The sequence below is a fragment of the Pinus tabuliformis genome, chromosome 3_1 (assembly GCF_031772625.1).
Source record: "Pinus tabuliformis cultivar Carrire ecotype Pingquan chromosome 3_1, CPIR1, whole genome shotgun sequence".
NCBI classification, from domain to species: domain Eukaryota; kingdom Viridiplantae; phylum Streptophyta; class Pinopsida; order Pinales; family Pinaceae; genus Pinus; species Pinus tabuliformis.
Genome location: NC_142301.1, coordinates 703,221,152 through 703,236,267, shown reverse-complemented (window position 1 = coordinate 703,236,267; position 15,116 = coordinate 703,221,152).

Genomic DNA, 15,116 nt, shown 5'->3' with positions numbered 1-15,116 from the left:
AAGCCTTCTTCAATATTTCATGGCAGTCTCTTGCCATGCAATCCCCCGCATCATACTTCCATCAACACATAATGTCAATGCATAACTAAACATCACAATACACTAGTTACCTTACCTTGTTGTTCCAAACACGTTACTTGCAACTAAACACATCCACATCATCTCTCAAGGGACTCCAATTCCCTTGGTAGATCCACCTATAACTAGAGACTAGCTAATATACTTGTCAAATACATGTTCATGAATATAGCACATACCCACATAATTCCGACGAAATCAAGGGTAAGAAGACTTCCTGTATGCAAAGCATTCATTCATTTATAATTAGGGTTTCCAAACATAGCCAAAGGAATTATTGTCCAATTCCTTTCTTTGACCTTTTTCTTGCTGCAACTGAGTGTTACTATGCATTGTCACATCACCAACTATTAGTGATACAAACACATCAACTATTACCTTGTCAAGATAATACCAACATGCTTCCTGCAACTACTCACACATGTCAACCACATGTTCCAAATATGAAGACAATCATATCTATAAATTTGAAATCAACATTTAGCAAGACTAACAATCATGTCATAATCCATAGTCAACTCATAGTCATTAGACATAATGCTACAACTATCACCTTCTTACATGAAAGTACATATCAATTGTCTCAACACATATGTATTCATACAATCATCTTAAAACAAGATCATTTCTTCATGCAACCCTCTAAACTCATACTCATATCATGCAATTAATAAAACATTCAAGCAAGCTATGAACACACCATGTCAGCTAAATCAACTAGACCACATAATCAAACAATCAAGTACCAAATATACGGCATAAGGAAACTCATACCTTGATGTATCTCAGGGGAGGCGATCTTGTCTGCACAAGCAATCTTGGTTAGCACGATACAACTTCACAACATATCAACTCAAACATAAATCATGATATCCATAACAATAAATAACTAACATGTTCACATCGTAAGCTCATAAGCATTTATCGTTCATGCATAACAATCACATATGTACTATCAGTCTAGATTAGTACGACATCATATCACAAATATGTCGGCTCATACTTGGATATCGCAACCATAACCATCTACATAGGTAAAACTAGGATGAAGTCACGAAGTCATGAAGTAGTGAAGTACAACTGACACAAGGATGGCTGACTCAAAAAGGGAAATAGGCTACTGTAGATGGCCAACACAGGCTGAGACTTCCCTTGAACACATAGCGGCACGACACAAGAATGACTTGGCAGCATGACTAATAACCACCAGGTGATATCTCGAAATGGCAGGAGGCATCGAAGCACGCTCCATATGACTGGAAGAGTAACCAGTCAGAGGAGTAAAGAGACTCATATGGATGGTACGACTCCTAAGCAAACTAAAACCCAACAGTAAGATAATGGGACAGACATGTGTTGTGTTCAAGGGTGATGCAACTAATTTTTCCATTTTGATGGCTAATGGAAAAATATGTTCCCCCCTTCTATTTTTTATAAGTTCATTTTTCGTAAAGTTGTCCCCCAAGCCAAAAAAAGAGATAAAAGTATACAAGGGGGAACCTCCTAGCCATAGTAGACTAGGGTATTCATTTTTCATAACTATTCTATCCTATTTCAGAAAAGGGTTAAACTTATATTGGGTAGATGACACTTCAGATACTTTAATGAGCGTGAAGTAGACAAGTTCACTCGGCAATCTTTTCTAAATTAAGGAGTCTGAAAAGAGCTTAAAGGAAACTCCTTTTGGAGGAAAGAGTGGTATAGAGGGTAGCATTTGGTTCCAGTAATGATGGAACTGCTCATGACGTAAAGAGGACAAGAGGTGAGCTACTAGGACCACTCACTGTAGCGGTTCCTCCAAGAAAGGGTAAACACCAAGTGAAAGTGGGTGGTAGCCCAAGAAGATGATGATGATGGAAGAGAGAAACCAATTCTCATCGTGCAAAAGTAGGTTGATAAAAAATAGCAATCACAAGGGATAAAAATGGTGGAATCCTCTTGGGGTAAAGCCAGAAATATGATGAAGAAGAGGACATGAGGATCAGATTCTAGGTCATGGAGGGTCAGAAGGAGGAATTCCAAGAAGGAGTAAAAAATGACTGCATGGACACCATCTTGGCAAAAAGGTGCTAACTAGGGTATCCATGATTAGGTAAGCTCTACCGCCAGTTTATGACATGCATAAAGGAAGTGGAAAAAGTCACAACTTGACGGAGTTACACCGAAGGCATAAATATGGCACTCACGGTCAAAATGCAATGGTGATAATGATATATGACCTACCCCTATATGCCAAGCTCAAGAGAAATGAACCTAAGTTCCAATGGATGTTGCAATAGAAGCACCACCCTGTCCTATAAAAACCATCTAGAAATACTAGACCCATGGTTAAATCACATAATGAAAGACATAAATATGAATGAGGTAAAAACATGACCATGTATTTTTTGGTTTGTTTTTTGAATTTTATAAGTTTTTGGATATTTGGCATAAATAAGGAATGTAAAATACTTGCATTACACACCAAACCAAAAAGGGGAAAGAGTCACACTACTATGTGCAATATGTACAAGCACAACACAGTCTAGTAGGTCACGTCAAAGTGTGCCCACAACTGGGCACAGGCCAAGGTTTTCCATACGTGAACTCATGGAAGGTAAATACACCATATGGCTCACCAATGTGGGTCCATGCCAAAGCAAATCAAACTGCCCAATCCAGAAAGGTTGACCATGCCAGGGACAACCTAACATAGTCGCACTCTTGAAATAATGTTGAGGACATAAAGGAGGATCAACACATAAAGGGGGAAATTCAGTGACAAGTTAAACATTAGAATCCCAAGACTTGAATCGGCTCATGGGTGGAAACTCCAAGGAACTCTAGGAAGGTTCCCCCTAAGTCGATTCAAGATTTAAGTTACTAGTCTCTACTCGTTCTTCATCGGGGAGACTAGAGGTAGAAAGAGGCATAACCTACATATGATTATCAGTGGGTAGATCCATGACCACCAAGTTGACTAACCGAGGAGGCTCATCATCAAGGGAGTCACGCAAAACAAGCAGAGGGGTGACGTGTGTGGGCAAAAGAACCTGATCATATTCCATATTGGGATGGAGTTTCTGACCAGTGTCAGGAGGTACTAACAGGACTGCCAAAGAGGAAATCTCTTCCACAACTGGTGCCGGAGGGTTCTCACTAGCTTGATCAACTTCTATAGATCAAGTGGCACCACCCAGGGATCAGGAGGTCTATGGGGTCCACAGGTGCCGAAAGAGATCATATGCATAGGAGTTGTGGTAGAAGTAGAAGGATTGTTGGGTGGAGGGAGTTTAGGAAAGACTCCCATAATGGATGATCTTTTAAATAATCCCATGCCAACACTCTCATACTAACCAAGGTTATCTCTCACAAGTGGTACAAAATTTCCAGTGGTGGAAATATGCGCTGATGGCATGCAAAAGTCAAGTTGATCTATAGTGAAAATTTTTCCTTCATGAGGAAAGCAAAGTACACAAAAAATAGATGAGACAATTGCATTCATTGCATAAAACCAACTACGACCCAGGAGTAGGTTATAATCTAATGTGGTGTCAACAACCTTGACATCAAAATGGATAATTTTCCCTTCTAACTCAATGGAAAAATTTGGAAGAACTCCCTTTGGAACAAAGTTGTGTCCATCAAAAGCTTGGAGAGTCGTGTTGGACGTGGCGAGTGTCAGAGAGCCAATAGCCTTCCATCATGATGCTGACATGACACATGTGGAAGATCCCTCATCCACCAAAGTGCGATGAATATTCCTATGGGAAACATGCATGATGATTTGGAAAGTAATCTGATGGGAATGTCGAGGAGCAGCTTTATTGGGGTTAAAAGCAATGAGACTAGATTCAGATAGGTCAACTCCACCAATGGTAGACAACAAGGCTTTGCGCTGCTGAGGACAGCTTTGCAATACCTCCAAGGTAGACATGGCATAAGGAGCCTCGGCTAGATCTTCAACAATACTGTAGTGTTGAGAAGCCCTGGTAGAAGGATTATGTGTTGTCTTCCGAAGAACACCCTTGGGAAGGTGATAGACGGGTTCCACAGGATTATCTAGAGTGAGAGGTCCAGTGGAGGGTAGTGGAGATGATGAGTCCTCAAATGGGGGACTCGACTTAGGAACATCATAAGACTTGGCTCACGTGGTCACATTAACATATTACTTGCACATGAAGATAGATGAATTATGAGAAGATGACCCCTTGTTGCCCCCTTGCAGAGGGCGAGAAAGTTGAGAAACCACTTGTTGTTGGGGTTGCGCAGGGAATGGATGGGTTAAAACAACATGCTGTTGAGTAGACAATGGTGAAATAATCCTATGGACCTCATCCATTCGTGAGTAAGATGGTCACCTTGACAAATTTTACAAGGGAACTTGACATTACGGCGATGTTCACTAGTGCCCCCTCCCTAACTCTGAGGGTTGGATTGATACTCCTAAGCATTTTGATTCTTTTTTTTATTTCACTTATTATTCTTCTGACCACCATATTGTTGATTGTTCCTTGGTTGAGTGGACTTCACCATGAAAACATCAGTGGAGGACTCAGGAGCGAGTGCTTTAGCAGAGCCAGATGCACTTGCTGGGGCTTAAGATGTAACAATCAATTGCCCAAGTTGGGCAAAAAGTTGGCTCACGGAATCGGAAACAAACCCAATCACACCATCGACATGTGGGCCAGGAACATGTTTTGGAGGGTCAACGGAAAGCCTAGGGGCGTTAGGTAGCACTTCATTAAGCATACCCTATTGTGAATAGATAAGATCCAATTGTTGGGTAGCTAAAATAGCTTGTTCCTCAGTAAGGGCTCGAAACATAGACACATCCTTGGAAATTTGAGGTAAGAGAGATCGAATGAACCATTCACGTAAGATCTCATCAGGTAACTTGGTTCTCACAAACCTCTTGTGACGGTGCCACTCATGAATATGATCAGATATTAACGTAGCATCATCTTGTTTGAAATTAGACAAGAGGTCGGAGTCGATATCATACTAAATAGGTAACTAGAAGTGTGTCAGGAAAGTTTGAGAAAGGGAGGCAAAGTCACCATAGGATGTGATATCTAACTGAATGTACCACTTTGCGGCATCCCTGGTCAATGTACATTGGAATAAGCGAAGTTTAACAAAATCATCCACTAAATAATTAGATGATAACCACAAATGATAAGTGGTAATGTGCGTGGATGGATTCTCCCCATGATTTCCTTCAAACTTGGGAATATTGGATGGTAATTTGGCGGGCATAGGTGGCCACCAAGGATCATGATGTATGGGGTCATTAGTCAGTTTCACCAAATCCAGTAAATCAAGAGAAGATTAGAAAGGATTTTGGAGCTGACTAAATGGGTCATAGGAGGGAGAGGCCCCTAACCAACCATGTGGTCCCCCCATATAAGGAGTGGAAAGATGCACCTGCTGGTGAAGAAAAGGGTTCCCCCTGACATAGGACTATTGCGGGACAACATGACTGGTAAATGGAGGTTTCCCCCTAGCGTAAGTACTGCCAGAGGGAAAAGGACCCCTAAAAGCATGGTTGTTGATGGGGTTGTACCTAGGTATAGGAAAAGGACCAATCTACGTAGTAGGACCGACATAAGGAGGATACCTTGTGTGAGAAATGGTACTGGAAATAGGGTTGCCCCCAGGTAAACTAGCCCCCGAGTAAAATTACTGGTAGGTGGTGCCCCTCCAAAAGTGAATTGTACCAAGCCTGTGACATACTAGAAGCGACGTTGCCCCCAGGCTGACCAGGGACAACGGATGATCCTCCCCACATATTATTGGATGTAACCATGCCTAACTGAGGGATAGGAACAGTTAGTTGGGCAAAGATTCCTGAACCTACAGGCTGACTAGGCTGGGGTGCCATGGTCGACATAGGAGATGGTGTGGGCATGGAAACGTTCGAGAAATTTGTAGGAGTCATAGAAGCAACTGGTGGAATGCCCCAAGAAGAAGTAAGAGGTGTGGACGGAGGAGTGGGTATAGCCACACTAAGAGGTGGAAATGGCGTCATGGTAGTTGATACTGCTGATGAAAAAGGTGAGGACGTCTCAGACTCCACCATAGCGTAAAGTACGAACAAAGGCACGTGAATTTAGGTAGGTGGAACCATTAGGGTTCAATCGCAATAACACAGGTCCCAATGGATTAGTCAAATGTGGGTTGGCAGGAGCATTAGATTCGTCTGCCAAAATCTCGATAGAAACCAAATCAGTACCAGAAGGACCAGGTATAGAATCCACGACAATGTGGTGGTCTAAGTCTTGAGCACCGATGGGTACTCTCCATGTAGGGGTAACAAGTCCACCTCGTTCAGGAGGCAAACCATGAATACGACGTGATCTTCGATGAACAAATTTAGCCAGGGTGGTAACTTATGGTTTGAGTACAATTATGTTAGTACAAACACCCTAAGGCCAAAAATACCGAGTTAGATGAAACAACACACACTAGAAACGTCCTAGAAGATATCACATGCAAACCAAAATACAAAGAAGCTGGTGATGGAACAGTTATACTAGCGACCAGCTTCCTAGTCCTTTTATCTGCGAGCTCGATGCAAGTGACCTTATTTTCCATGGGGCACCCTCTGAGAGGACTAAGAGAGTATGACTAATATCTATCCCAGGTACAGAGAAGACAAACCCTACCCTGTACCAGTGTATAAGCCCTAAGAAGATAGGCCACTATGGTCACCACATACAATAACATGGCTTGGGAGGACAGTTGCAGGACAAATCCACACGCAAGGGTAGGAAACTTAACCCCAAAAGAAGCTAATATTGAAACCCCCTTGAGAGTTGCCTCCCAAGTGGTCCCCAAGTGAGAATGACACTGTTTGTTTGCATGGAGATTCTGCTATATCGCACCACCCGAAACTAAGCGAAATGGGTTGTGTCAATTTTCCTAGACCAAGTGTGACCTCGTGCTTGACCCTTTTGTGAGGAGGGTTTCCCAGGCCGCACTATTGCAAATGGATTTAACTCCCTACCACAAGCTGCTAAGTTAATTTTGTAGCCTTGGAGCAGTTAACTCACACTCCTATCTCCAAGACCCTAGCCTGAGCTAGTGTTGGTGTACTACCAGTGAAAATAAAAGACAAATTTAGTTAATTTTATTATCGTGTTGATTTTAGTCATCGTTGTTTACACAAGCGGGATGCAGCATGAAACTGAGATGGTGTGAATGACTCTTAGTTATTCACCCTAGTGCAGCTATATGCAATTTTCAATTTTCAATTCGATGAATGCTAACTACAGGAGTGTAAGAGCCTTCTAACACACCAGTGGCTATTATGATGCACATCTAAATCTTCTTGAAGGAAAATTATCCCAAATTTTGTGAATTAATGACCCAAAACAAAACATGAAGGCAAACCAAAACAATTCAAAAAGAAACCAAAGGAAAAGACTCCCAAGCAAGAATGCAAAGCACTCTAGAAACATCACAACTAGGAAAAACAAAGCCCAATCAAAGAAACACACTGAAAGCAATCAAATTGAAAGCAAAAAGTAAAAAGGGGGGGCAAATGTCATCAAGCTAGGGCTGTAGTATAATGGCTTAACAAAGACCAATGTTCTACAAGGGTCAAAACTAGACCCTAGAGATAGGAAGGCCTAAAAAATATCATATGAGAGTGATACAAATCAATGAAAACACACTCAAAATAAATTTACTAGATGACAGCTGCACAACCAATCACAACACCACCAATTGTGATGAACACAAACAAGAGAGGGAATAGGTAACTTAAAAACAAGCGACCAAGCCACACAAAGGTAACAAAAGACCAAAGTGGGATATCAAAGAGATTTAAGTAGTTACCAAAAGCAGCCAAAAAGATCTGAAACAGAGATCCAAAGATGAGAACACTAGTCCTCAACCAAAGCACACAAAGAATTTTTCGAGAGAAACCTTGAAGAACACAAGCAATGGATGATCCCAACCAATAAATAAGAAATGGCTCAGATCTCATAAAGATTAGCAGTGATCAGCAAAAAAAAAAAATAGATCCAACAAATAGTAGCAAGTTTTGAAGAACACACCTAAAAGATCAAGAAAATAAGCCGAAAGAAAACCCAAAAATTGGGAAAAACATATAGAAAACAGGTTGATCTTTCAATCAGCCATATCTTTCTCATACAAACTTTATTTCATGTGTTTGTTTTTTTGTTTTGAGGTAAAAAATCAAGAGGATTATAGATTTGTAGTTATTTTTACTTAATTATGTATAGAAAGAACATAAATGAACAGAAAAAAGCAATTGCGTGCGAGGGCAGAAGAAAAATAAACTGCCCAATTTTCAATTGGCCATCACTTCCTCATATGGAGTTTGTTTTCAGTGATTTTTTTTTGTTGTTGTTTTGTTTTGGGGTAAAAATATGAGAGGAATTAATATCTGTGTTTATTTAAATCAAATTCCATATAGAAAATTCTAGAATTTGATTTCAATTCTCAGATTTGTTATTCCCTCATATAAAAAAATAAAAATAAAACTCTAGATCTAAGATCAGCTTAGATCTGAAGCAAGTAAAATCAAAGTAGATCAAAATGGATCCAAAAGAGTACAAAGAACTCAATGGGAATAATAGAAAACAAAAAAAAAAAACATAAAGAAGAAGAGGGTATCTCAAACAAAAAGGGCAAAATAAAAATGCTCTCATTGAAAGCACCAGTCCTATTGCAGCTAGATCTGCAAGGAGCTATTGCTCCATGATCTCATGCTCGATTGAGATCACCAGACAACAAAATATAATGGCTAATGCGATCTAATAATGGCCCCTCAATCCAAATGGTCATGCATGCAACAAGCAATCAGATCTATGCTATAGATAAGAGATCACACCTGGAATCCTTGCATGTCAGAGAAGGGTTTTGAGTTCAATGTAGATCTTGCACTCCACTCGAGCGATCCAACACGTTTGCACGAGATCTCTATCCATGCACACAAACACAACTAAATAAGGAAAATATTTGATTTTCCTCGGAAGATCGTTAGATCAAAATCAATAGATGCAATCATATAATATATTGAACAAAAATTCATGTAAGGAAGGGAACACAAACTTTTATTAACCATGTAAATGGAACTACATCAATTGTATACCATCAACACAAAGAATATCCTCTCCTCCAACTTGTAGTATGGCCTCCTCTCCCAAGGTATTAGAGCTCTCGCACTGTTGCTTTTGGTCCTCTCCCCTATTCCCTCTTGGTGAGATTATAAAGGCTCATTCCATGCTCCAGGAGAATGTATCTAGACACCTAGGGGATTGAGAAGTTAGGAAACTTCTAAAATAATGGACCCATAGCCAACTCATACACAAGTGGGTCAATTTGATCTCCTTGGGAATGACAAACTCTAGAAACCTTTTGCATAATTATGAGTTTTTTCTCAATTATCTAAATTATGAAATAAATATTATCTCATAGTTATAATATTTTGGCAAAATAATTATGAGAAATTGCTCAATTATGTAATTTAACCCTTTTAACATGGGATAAATCTCACATAAGTAAAATAAAAGGTGAAAAGGGGATGCATTTAAGCCAAACAACTAAGGTAAGTTGATATTGGGTTTCTCTCACTATAATGGAGTGGAAAATAGGGTTATAACACTTGCCTTGCATGCGTGGGGAGCTTTTTCCTAAAAAGCAAAATACATCCTTAGATTTGAGGGACCTATTTTTAGCAGCTGGGGGTTACATGCAAAAGTCGTTTTAGAAACCTCCTGCCAAGTGTCGCTTTTTCCTAGAATTATGGCATGCACGTCATAAGACTCGATCATGCCAAACTATTTATTCGACACTTTAAAGCTCATTCTTCACTTCGATCTTGGAGATCTGACATTCCCAATGCATTTAGGAACCTTCGTCACACTTATTGTAACTTTTTCCCGGTTAGTCTGCTTTTCATGTCTTTTGCTACTTTTCTGTCACTTTTTGTATTTCAGTTTGTGTGAGTGTTGTTTTCTTGGTTTTGTTGAATGCTTGTTATCTTTTTAATGCATGTTAGCTTGTAGAAGCATTGTTTCAAGTTTTTCATTGCATTTACTTGTTGTCGCATGAATGACACTGTTTATGCACTTACGGTCGTCATTGCAACGAATCGCTTCACACACCTCACTATTTTCCCATTTTACTGAATCCTGCATTCACTGATTACATGCATGTTTATTCACTCATGTCTACACCCAAATTCTCACATGCATTTAGTCCTTACTATTTTCAGTCGCTTGTTAGCAGGTCTGAGCTGCCTTGGCCTAGACCTTGCCTAGCCCGGATTTTACTACACATTTCTGGGATGGAAGGCCTTGCATTGCTCCTGGAAATTACGTAGATCCTGCCTCACAGTGGCCTCCCCAGATGTGCTCTGTGAAATTTTGAGAGGAAGTGCCTCAGTTGGCCCCCAAAATTATGCAATGCAATTTTTCTGGGTTGCAGTCATGCTGACTGAAACTGTGCATTGCACAGTTCCAGTCCTCAGTAGGCCAAGATGGACTATGCTCTACGCAGTTTTAGTAGCCAGTCAGCTCACTAGCAGTCGAGACTGTGCTCTGCGCAGTTCTGGCAGTCAGTCTCCCAGCCTCCTAGAGAAAATTGTGCAAATTTTCCAGTCAGTCACCCAGGTGTGTTGCATGTCATCCCTCAAGTTGCTTTTGGTTTTCACTGACAGTTTGCTTGCTATGAGTGTTGCTCTATCTCCAGGTATCACATGTGTTCATCAGTCTCTCAGTAATACAAGTACAATGGCTTCCAAGAGAGAAGGGTCAAAGGACACTGTTGAGAGCGCAACTAAAGATGTGGTTGAGAAAGTCTCTATTGGATTGCCCATCTACGAAGACACTAAGTTGTTCTTAGACAAGGAGATCAAGATCAAATGGCAGGACATCAATGACATCTTTTCAAGCACCTTTGAGGAGAATTTGGAGGACTACAGAGTCTATGTCAACATACACAAGTCTGGCTTGTACCGGTTTGCATGTAGGTATCTTGCATTTCCATGCACGGACATGATCCACTGGACTGTCTCACAAACTGATCCAGAGACAATGGTGTTGAACAGTGTCAGTGGAAAAAAAAAAAAGCTACCTTCAGGGCAAAGACCTTTCAAGAGATGTATCACTTGCCGTAGCTGGTGAACACAATGGATGCACCCTTCACCAATCCCAACAGCAGTGCAAACTCAAGAGACATCTTGAAGAGTTGGGTGAGAAAGCCATCTAAGTTTAGGACAACACCCAACCAGGAATACATGACAAAGATACTACGTAAGGCTTATCAGTTCTTGGTCATCTTCGCATGTCGCTTATAAGGCCAAGAAAGTACAGAGACCTTCCCGAAAAGTTGGGTGATTGTGTTGTATCAGCTGGCAAACAAAGGAAGACCTTTCAATTGGTCCGATATGTTGGCTCTCCAGCTGAAGGGGCAAGTAACAGATGGTCGGAATCCACCCAAGTGTGAGCAAGAAAATCTATTCATGTTCACCTACATTCTTGATGTCCGTCAGTAATTCCCTAGCTTGGGTTGGGCATGGACACTTTCCAAAGCCTCTATGCACACCTATTGCAGGTTGTTATCTGAGTGCAGCTTCCATGGAGTTATACTACAGCTATCAAACCACTTTGTCACCCCGGTGTACAGGATGATCTTTGAGCAGGATCTGCCTTGCATGCCCCAGGCAATGATGGAGGCATTGGTTAACATAACAGATTGGTATGCCTCATCCCTTGGCACCTTCATCCGGATGTACAACACAGAGAAGGCTCTGCATGTTTTACCAAAGTTTTCCATGGACAAGTTGGTCATGAAAGAGGTTGAATACCACATCTTGAGAGGGTTGTCAGCAAAACTTCACATGAAGAAGAAGGCACCTTGGCCCACTCTTCCTTTGCGGATCAGGTTGTATGAGATCTAGAATCTCAAGCACGCTGAGACTGAGATGGAGGAGTTCAAGAAGTTCACCTTCGGAACCAAAAGTTTCAATCCATATGACCCGCATCGCTTAGTGGAAGACTATTGTGCGAGAGTGTATCATCCTTGGATCCACAGGGCATGTCATTGGCCTAAGGAAGACCTGTGGAGATACTTCTATAACTCCTTAAGGCTCAATGAACTAGTCAGAGTGGCTATAGAATGGTTAGCAGTGCAAAAGGCAACAACATCTCAGAGGACAGCAACATCAGTAGTAGCATAGGGCAGCAGACTTACACATGACAAAGGAAAGAGAAAGGTTGCCGACAGTGCACAGGCGGAGCAAAGCTGCAAGTTCAAAGAATATCCACTTGTATTAAGAGTAACTTTGGAGATTGAGGCAAAGCTGCGACAGCGCAACAGAAGGATTGCACAAAGATAGAGGGAGAAGAGAAAATTGGAGGAGGGAGAGAAGAAGTTGTAGGAGTTGAAGCAACAACTAAGGGAAGAACAAGAGTTACGTAGAAGAGAGAAGGAAGCGCAACAAGAACAAGAACAATAGGAGGCGCAACATGCACACATTGATGAAACTGTGCCAATATCGGCTATTTATTCATCAGAACAAGTGGTAGATAGAAAACAGGGTGAGCAGTTGCAGGAGCAGGAATTTGTTTAGGAGATTGAACAGATGTTGGAACAAATGGACACGGATGTTGTTCAGCCAGAGCAAGATCAGGATATGGACCTCATGCCCAAGGACCAAGAGGTCACTCCATCGGCTTCACCAGATCCGGGAGCAGAGAAAGTCCCAAGTGATCAAGGAGATACTAAAATCCTTGAGGACAATCCAAAAGCAGACGTGCACAACATATCCTTCGACGAGTCACAACACAGAGTTGTGCAGTCGTGCAAAGTGCCCACTCCGGATGTCCATGTATCTCCTGCACATTTTTAGGAACGAGTGATCGTGTCCGATGTGTGCAAATATCCAGCTGCATTGGCTGATGCTACAAAGACATATGCCAATGCCAATAGCTCAAGTGTGAGATTCTTGATAGCTGAGAACGAATGCATGGCTAAGGAGTTACAAGCTGCCAAGAAGAAATAAAAGCAAGCTACAACATCTGCGAGAGCAGAGTTAAAGAAAGAAATACTTGATGATGTATTGTCTCTCGAGAAAATCATGTAGAAGTTGTACTTCAAGTTGGTCACCGTGCATAAGTCAGTTGTCCATCTTAATGGTTGGTAGCAACGCTGTGCTAGGAGAGCATGCATATTGACAAACATACACACTATTGTCGATCACATGGAGATATGGACAATGAGGTACAAGGGAGCTTCATTGTACTTGCCAAAGATGATGAAGCCAAAGGTAGTGGAGTTTAAGGCACACATCTAGAGTCAGATACGAAACTATGAGGAACTCCCACAACTCATCACAAACTTACAGGCTTCACATGAACGAGTGTTCAGGAGTATGGATGTGATTGTGCGCACCCATGTGATCCCATCCATTGACACACTCACCGAGGTGAAAGCAAAGAAGCAAGTCCGACTGGAGCTGGACATGTACTTCGAGCAGTTGATGTGCATAGCCACCAATGCATATTTGCATATGAGCACAGACACTATGCACTAGTATGTCGTTGGTCCGATTTCACTCAAGGCCATGATGCGCATGTTATATGACGAGTTCGAAAGATGTGCCAAATTAGTGTACTCGGATGCAATAGAGGCAAGAGTTTGCTTTTAGAAGGATGTCACCACAGAGTATGCGGACACCATAACAGACTACCAAGCTTGGCATTAGTTCGCCACCATCGATCACCAAGAGGATGTCGACGAGTTAGTATTCCCACAGCTGTGTGAGTCTTAGTGATGTTTTGCATGGCTTACTCAAGGCCATTTTTGTCTCACATGGGTACATGTGCAGATTTTATTGTAAACATGTTGTAAAGTGAAAGGCCAAGTATCAATAGTAGAATGTAAACAATCATGTGTAAGTTGAAGAATCATGAGGGTAGGCTAAGAGTCACAAAGGGGAATGTGGAGGGGCACCCCACCCTTTGCTATATATAGAACCTCATAACTCATTGTACGGCCTTTTGGGAGCTAATCTTCTGATAGGTATAACTTAGAGAAAGCATGGAGTGTATTGTAACGAGCCTTGGCTTCTCCACAGCTCAGAGCGAGTACATCTCTTTGGAGGAGCAGACATCAGTGAATTTAACGTTCTACTATTGGGGCTAGTGGTTGTCATTGTTGTATGTATGATTGGATCTTTCACTCTTTTAATATAATAGATCCAACGCGTTTCATGCATATATTGTTATTGTAGTTCGGCTATCCTGGTTACTCTAACGATGTATGTAGTTGTAATTTACGCATGTATGTATGAACTATTCTGTATGTGTTTATATGAATCTTATCGAAGCGTCTTGTTGGTATAACTCATCACTTTGGATAGTCGGCTATCCTGCTTTCCATATCGTGATGTCTTTCAGCTCGTGTGTTCCCTTTCAAGCTGCGTGCTATCACATGCTTCTAAGGGGCGCACTCTTCTCCCCTTCCGTGTGTTAGAGCCTTTCATGCACATTCCTTGATTTGGTGCAAGGCCACACCCTTGCTTCCAACAGGGACATCTTACTTACCTCTGCCTGCAACCACAGTGAAGACAATACCGTACTACCCACTGCTAGGACTCCTACTCCAAACGTTCTGAGGCCTAGTTGGAACTTCTTACCCAGGAGATCCCTTCACATGTTGGCAGGTCCAACACCGTCAAACAGGATTATAATATTAATATATAAGGTTTATAATATTAGGTTTCAATGTTAATTGAAAACTTACTCACTTAGTTGAACACTTAACTTACACTTACTTATATTAAAACCCTATACTAAAACCCTAATACTAAACTCATTACTAAAACTTTAATATTAAAATTCAATATTTTAATATTATAAAACCTAATTATTACTTATATAATTATTATAATTATATAATAATTAGTATTAATGTTAAATCCTTACCATACATCTAATAATTATTAATGTGATATGATATACACTTATTTGCATATATCAACCAAATTTAATAATGCGGTTGTGGATGTAATTAATATAAAA